The sequence below is a fragment of the Rhincodon typus genome, chromosome 22 (assembly GCF_021869965.1).
Source record: "Rhincodon typus isolate 14 chromosome 22, sRhiTyp1.1, whole genome shotgun sequence".
In the NCBI taxonomy this organism is placed as follows: Eukaryota; Metazoa; Chordata; class Chondrichthyes; order Orectolobiformes; family Rhincodontidae; genus Rhincodon; species Rhincodon typus.
Window position 1 is genome coordinate 2596420 of NC_063353.1, and position 7975 is coordinate 2604394.

The window sequence follows — 7975 nt, forward strand, 5'->3', positions numbered from 1 at the left end:
CCTTCCCCTCCCCCATTTCTGAAGAAGGGTCTAGGCCCGAAACGTCAGCTTTCCTGCTCCTCTGATGCTGCTTGGCCTACTGTGTTCATCCAGCTGTACATCTGGTTGTCTCAGATTCTCCAGCATCGGCAGTTCCTACTATCTCTATTTTCTGGATATCTGTTTTAACTCAACACCACAACAATAAAAACAACAACAGCACGTAGGCAAGATAAAGGCAATTGAAGCAAGATTTCTTTTATAATTCAAACAATATTTTGTTGCCGATTCTTCCAGAAATTAACACAAACTAATTATGAAAGATATATATGCTATTTTCCATTATGGCGGCACAAAATTACTTCACTAATTAGTTTCAATTAAATACACGAACTACTTCCTAAGTCAGTATGTTTCTAGCCCAGCTACTTAGTTATATAATGTCCTATATCTAATAAATGTCCTAAAAGTATGAAACAAAATTAGACGGGTCACATAGGAAACATTACAGCAGATGGCTAAACAGTTGGAAAGAGGTAGGCTTTAAGAGTTATTATAAATGAAGTAAAAAAAGGCATAGAGATGGAGAGGATCCCAAACTTAGCGCCTTTGCAGCTGAAACAATGACCATCAGTGGTGGGGCGACGAAAATCCAGGATCTTCTAGAGGCCAAAACTGAATTGGTTTGGGACAGCATTGCCCATTTGAGTTCAAGGAAGTGTACAAATGAGCAGGGAGCAATAAAAACTTTGGGAAATAATCATAAAATTGTTGAATTCAATGTAAAAACAAAAAAAAAGGATAAAGATTAAAGTAATGCTGGGCTACATTAAAATAGCACCCCCAAATAAATAAAATGCATAGACATGTCAGAAAATAGGTACATGGATCAGGAGCAAGAAATTTTAAAACAGGATAGTTACAGCACAAATAAATACACTCCATGAGGTAAGGAGGAGTTAGAAGGAAGTGTTCAATGAACAAACTGAAAATAAACAAATTAAAAACTTATTTTTGACAACTTTAGGTCTAAAAATAATTGAGGATTATAAAAAGCATCATGTGGAGGCAGGAATTAAGATTACAAGACTGCAAGATAATAATCTAAGGATTGCTCCCATGTCAGGTCATGATATCAATTTTGTTTGGATTCCTTGATGCCACATTAGGGGAATCATCACCCTCATCTCTGGAATTCAGCCTTTTTGGACCTAGGCTGTACTCAACTGTCCTGGTGGAACTCAAAATAAGCATTAGTGAGCAGGTTACTGGTGACTAAGCATTACTTGACAGCACTGTTAACACCTTCCATCACTTTGCTTATGACTGAGAGTACACTGAGCAATTTTCTATTGATGCAGCTGTCCTGGAAAAGTTTGGCTTAGGACGAGGCTAGTTCTGGAACTAAAAGTACGCAGCCAGAATTTTGTCAGGATCTTAGATATATTCAGTGACCTCAGCTGTTCCACTTGTGGAATAGACTAAATTGGCAGATGATTGGCACCTGATGAGATATCAGGAGGACGGCAAGATGGATGATGCACTTGGGACTTCTGGCTGATGATGATTGTAACTATTTCAGCCTGGCATTTTGCAGAGGCACACTGGATTCCGTAGTCACTGTGGCTCCTCCTCACATTTGTTGTCTACGATAATTCATGACTGGATTGTAGTCCTTTGCTCTGATCCTTTCGTTGTGGGATTGCTTAGCTTCGTCCATAGCATACTGCTTTAACTGTCTCGAAAGGAAGCAGTGCTGTATCGTAGTTTCACCAGACTGGGGTCTCCTATTTAGCTATGCCTGGTGCCCTGACTTAACGTAACGAAAGAATGAGGGAAATGATGCTGGTCCATAGGGTTACAAATTGCAGTTGAATGTAATCCTACTGCTACTGATAGCACTCAGCATCTCATGGAGGTTCAGGTTTGGGCTGACATATAGATATTTACTGCCAGTCAACCCATTTTGTCTTCAACAGTCTCTACACCAAATCTATTTTCCAGCTCTTGGCTCATAGCCTAGAGGCTATGGTAACACAAGTGAATATTTAAATACTGCTGAAATGTTATGACAATTTCTCACTCAATAACCTGTTTGGGGACACAATTCCAGATTCGCGCCAGATTCTGGGTGAAAAATATTGTTAACTCTACTTTTAGCTTTCTAACTCATATCTTTAGACCAGAAGTTTAATAAGCAGCAGGACAGAATAACACTATTTTCCATAATTCACAGTAATGATATTTCACGAGAAATAGCAGTTCAAATGGTTTATACCAGAAAAGATTATATGATTTTGGTCACTCCATTAGAAGCATTCAACTGCGGACACTTATGTAATTAAAGAGGTGGCGCAATGGGTCGAAAGATCTTCCCACTAGATTTAGGTGGTGATTATAGCAGGTGTGGTTTTTGTTCTTCCTCACTAAATAGAAAGTTTTAAAAAAAAAGGGATGTGGGCGTTCTGGTTAGGCCAGCATTTACTACCCATTCTTAATTGCCCAGGAGAAGATGGTGTGAGAGCCATCTTCTTAAACTGCTGCAGTCCGTGTGGTACAGGGAGGCCCAGAGTGCCATTTGGGGGGGCGTTCTAAGATTTTGATCCATCAACATTGAAGGAACAGTGATAATAATCCACAATCAGGATTATATGTGGCTCAGAAGTGAACGCACATGTGGTAGTGTTGCCAAGCATCTGCTGCCCTTGCCCTTCTAGGTGGTAGAGGTTGTGGATTTCAAAGGTGCTGTCAGAGGAGTCTTGGTGAGTTACTGCAGGACATTCTGTAGATGATGCACACTGCGTCACTCTGCACGTTGGCGAAGTGAGTGAATATTGAAGGTGCCATCTGGCTGCTTTGTCCTGGATGGTGTCAAACTTCTTGAGAGTTGTTGGAGCTGTACTCATCAGGGTAGTCCATGACACTCCAGGCTTGTGCCTTATAGATAGAGGACAGACTGGGGAGATGGGAGATAGAATTATATAGCATGGAAACAGATCCTTTGGCCCAACTCAACCATGCTGACTAGGTTTCCCAAACTGAACTAGTCCCATTTGCCTGCATTTGGCCCATATCCCTCAAACCTTTCCGATCCATGTACCTGTCCAAATGTTTCTCTTAAAAAGGTAATTGTGCTTGCTTCTATCACTTCCTCTGGCAGCTCATTCCATATAAGCACTACCCTCTATTGGAAAAGTTGCCCCTCAGGTCCCTTCTAAATTGCCTCAGAATTCTGAGCCTCTGATCTGCTCTTGTAGCCAGAGTATTTATATGGCTTGTCTCATTCTCTCTTGTTGGAGATGGTCATTGCCATCACTTGCCACAAATGTTACTTGCCACTTTTCAGCACACATCTATATTGTGCCAGGTCATGATAGATATTAATACTGCTAAATATTTACATTTTATTACAAACTTCTCAATCCTACCTATGAAATTAATGTGCACAACATTCAAAGCCTATGAACAGTTATATAACTTACGATCAGTTTTCTTCCCCTTACAAGAGTGCCTTTGAAAGCAGGCTTTTATTAGAGCATTTGCCAAAAGGTTCATGCAAAAATAAATCCAGCCAAGAAGTTCACTTACTGGATTCCTATTGTAAGTCTGCAATAGTACAATCTTTAGAATACATTATTGTAAAATATTTTGAAAATATTGACATTTACAAATTAGGTTCTTTCTAGATTCAACCAGAGACAAACAGATAGTGTGCTTGCTAAATTTTGGAAGTCAGCTTTAACTCCAATCAATTTCAAGTTCACTTCATAAAGACATTTTTTGGTTAATGAAAGAAAGTACCTTTGCGGATGAGTCAACCTTAAATTGCAATATACAGTTATACATCTGCTATCCTAACAGATACATATCACTCTTTCATTTTACTAGCACTCACCTGGAAGACAGGAAGTTAGACTTTGTAAAGAAATAACAAAAATCATGCAGAAAATATTTACAATAATTTACAGTAAATATATGCATTAAAAATAAAAAAGATAACAAACTACCTCATGCACAAAACAACTCAATACTGTGCAAAACATTAAGGTGTAACAAAACTGTACAGACAGACAGACAGACAATCTCTTGGTAATCACCTAGTCTACCACCACCATTCCTGGGCATGGAAATGAAAGAGCCGAGGCTCCCACCAATCACGCTATGGGGTCTCCGCAGTGGGGGCTTTTTGAAAGAGCCCGTGTACTGGTGGAGAAAGGAGTGCATACTGTGCGATGTTGCAGGCCTGCCGTTCTTCACAATTGGCTCTGAATTTTGAAAGCCAACGGGTTTGTCCCAACGAGGCAATCCATAAAGCAGAAACAGATCAGAAGGAAAGGTAAAATGGGTGGTTGATTGAAAGAAAGAAAAAAAACAATATAAACATACTGTTTGGTGTCTGACAGGTAATGCACTGTGCTTCAGTATATTAGTATATTCAATAGTTATAAGAGAAACTTCCACTTCGTATCAACATAATTGCATTTAAACATTCTGCTAACAGTAGTTAAATTTTTTAAAAGCTACATAAATGTCAAATATGATCAAAGTAGAATAAATCTCATTTTACTAACAAAATCACTAGCTGTGTACAGTCTTGGTTACAAAACAGGATTCCAAAGAGGCAATTAGTTCTCAAGAAAGCACATTATTCCAATTCAAAAAATTGTAAAATGGTTATCAGAAACCTTAGTCACAATTTGGCTGCTGGCAGTTGTTTAGAAATAAAGAGTTCTTAGACAACAATTTTCTTCAAGCTTCAAGTTTATTATTTACGCCCAAGATCAAAACGTTAGACTGCAGCACAAGCATGACATTTACCAAATACAGTTCGGTTTAAAACTATCATTCAATATATAGTTATATTCATTCTGGTTATAACCAGAAAGATCTTCAAAGGGGTTCGGGGAAGGAACATAGAACATAAAACATAGAACATTACAGCGCAGTACAGGTCCTTCGGCCCTCGATGTTGCGCCGACCTGTGAAACCAATCTGAAGCCCATCTAACCTACACTATTCCATTATCATCCATATGTTTATCCAATGACCATTTAAATGCCCTTAAAATTGGCGAGTCTACTACTGTTGCAGGCGGCATTCCACGCCCTTACTACTCTCTGAGTAAAGAACCTACCTCTGACATCTGTCCTATATCTATCACCCCTCAATTTAAAGCTATGTCCCCTCGTGCTAGCCAGCACCATCCAAGGAAAAAGGCTCTCACTGTCCACCCTATCTAATCCTCTGATCATCTTGTATGTCTCTATTAAGTCACCTCTTAATAGGAGGAAGAGAAAATAACAGATTTTCTGAAATGGCAGATTAATTGGAAGACAAAAAATATTAATGGACACCTCTGATGATTAATTATGAAGGAATTTAATATTCTACCTCTTTGGATCAATAATAACACAATTTTTGTTTTAGGAAGAAAGATCTCCACATGTAGATTGTTTAGATTGAGTTCAGTGCAATCCTTGGTATGTTTACCTGATCTTTTACAGCTTCCTATTTATACTTTCAAAGAATCTGAATAAACTTCACTAAAATTCCACTGTCAAAAGAAGTTTTAGCAGATAAAGGCACCCTTGCTGGAGTCAGAATGGTGAGTTCTACAGTACTTGCTGAAGCATCAACCATTGGAATGGAAGCGAGATCTGGAAATGGCTTGCTCCACCTGCAGCACTTGTAATCCCTTGAAGTGGGATACAGTGCCCCAAGAGGTTTGTAGAACCTAATAAAGGCAAGAAAAGATGAATGGCATAACACTTTCAGATGCTAATGCATGTACTTTGACTGCCCCAGTATTCTCATGTATAGTTTCCTTCAGACCAAATTTTGCAGCGACACTATTGCCTCGCCCCCTCTCTCTCTCTCCAGGCACCTATCTCCTCAAATGCCATCCCACTGAACAGCCAATACTCTCTCTCACCCTCATCTTATTTTGTGTCCAAGCTTCACAGTTTATCCTTTACATTTCCTCCATAAAAGCGATTTCTCTCAGAAATAACGTTTGTTTTCTCTTAGATTCCTACTGCACGGAAGAGGCCCTTCAGCCAATAGAGTCTGCGCCAACCTATCTACACAAATCCCACTTTCCAGCACTTGGCACATCGGCTTGAATGTCATGACATTATGAGTACTCATCCATATACTTTTAAAAAGTTATCAGGTTTCCTGTCTCAAACTACCATCCCAGGCAGGGTATTCCAAATTCCCATGACCAGATTAACCTTCTGGGTGAAGAAAAAATTCTTCAAATCCCCTTTAAACCTCCTGCACTTCACCTTAAAATGACACCTCCTTGTTATGGCTCCTCAACTGAAGGGAACTGTTGCTTCCTATCCACCCTGTCCATGTTCCTCATAATCGTATACACCTCTATCAAGCTCCTCCTCAACGTTTACTGCACCAAACAACCCAAACCTAGCAAGCCTTTTTTCATAGCTAAAATCCTCCATCGAGGCAGCAACCTGGTGAATCTGCTCTACAACCCCTCCAGCACAATCACATCCTTCCTACAGTAAAGGTGGTCAGAAATGCACTTCAGCTGTGGCTGAACTAAAATTTTGCACAGATCCAACATAACTTCTTCACTGTTATAATCTTTGTCACAACTGATAAAGGCAAGTGTCCCGTGGGACTTCTTAAGTATCCTAATAACCTACTCTGTTGTAGACAAGCTCAAGATCCTGCTGTTCCTGAGCTTCCTGCTGTGCTGCCAATTCAGTACTCTTGTCTTTGTATTTCTTTCAAAGTGCATCACCCTCACACTTTTCAGAGTTAAATTTCAACTGTCAATGATCTGCCCAACTGAACAACCCGTCTATACCTTTGTGTAACCTAAGACCTTCTTCCTCACAATTTATTTCATGAATAATAAGGCATTTAACACTGATTCTTGTGGTAGGCTACTAGACACCAGCCTCCAGTCATACAACAGCCTCTACCACCATCCTGTCTCCTCTCAGCCAATTTTGGATCCAACTTGCCCAGTTACCCTGGGTCTCACATACATTTACCTTCTTAATCAGTCTCTCATTTAGAACCTTGTCAAAGGCTTTGCTGAAATCTATGTAAACCATATCAACTGCATAACACTCATTTACACACGTGATCACCACCTCAAAAATTGCTATTAATTTGATAGGCATGACCTCCCTCTGACGAAGCTACGCGGACTATCCCTGATTGAATCTCTACTTGGAGAGGCAAGGTTTATTTTCTCCTTCAAAAACAGCTTCCCTACCACAGATGTGGTAGGCCAGACTGATTTATTTTTATCACCATCCATTACTCTGGCATGTCCCTGTGGCCAGACAGGAATTAAAATTCAATTTCCTTCTTCACCTCCCACAATAGCCTGGAATACAACACAACCAAGTCTGAGAATTTGGACACTTAAGCCCACCCAAATCACCAATATTTCCTCACTACCTACACTAAATCTGCTCAGGAACCCCTCAGTTCCTCTTTCTGAATTCAGAACCTACATCCTCCTTTTCCCAAGGGAAGACAGATGTGATGTGTTCATTTAACACTCTACTAACGTCCTCCAATTCCACACAGATTACATCCTTGGTCCCTAATGGGTCCTACTATATGTTTATCCTTTTACCCTTAATATATAATACTTTCAGATTCTCTAAATTTTACCCACCAGTGTTTTCTCTTGCCTTCTCTTTGCTCGTCTAAGTTCTGTCTTAAGATGCCCCCTGCACTTTCTATACTCTACCAGAGCCTCCATTGATTTGCTCCCTTTGTACCTGCTAAAAAAAGTCTCTCTTTTCCTTTATCCAGTCCTGAGCATTCCTAGACGTCCAGGTTCTCTGGGCTTGTTGCTCCTGAATCTCATCCTAAAAAGGAACATATTGGGCCTGTCCTCTCCCTATTTAATTTTTGAATACCTTCCAATATTCTGTTGCAGTTTTTTTTTTCCATAAGAAGCAGTTCACAGTCTACTTTGGCCAGATCCTACCCTATTTTAATAAAACGT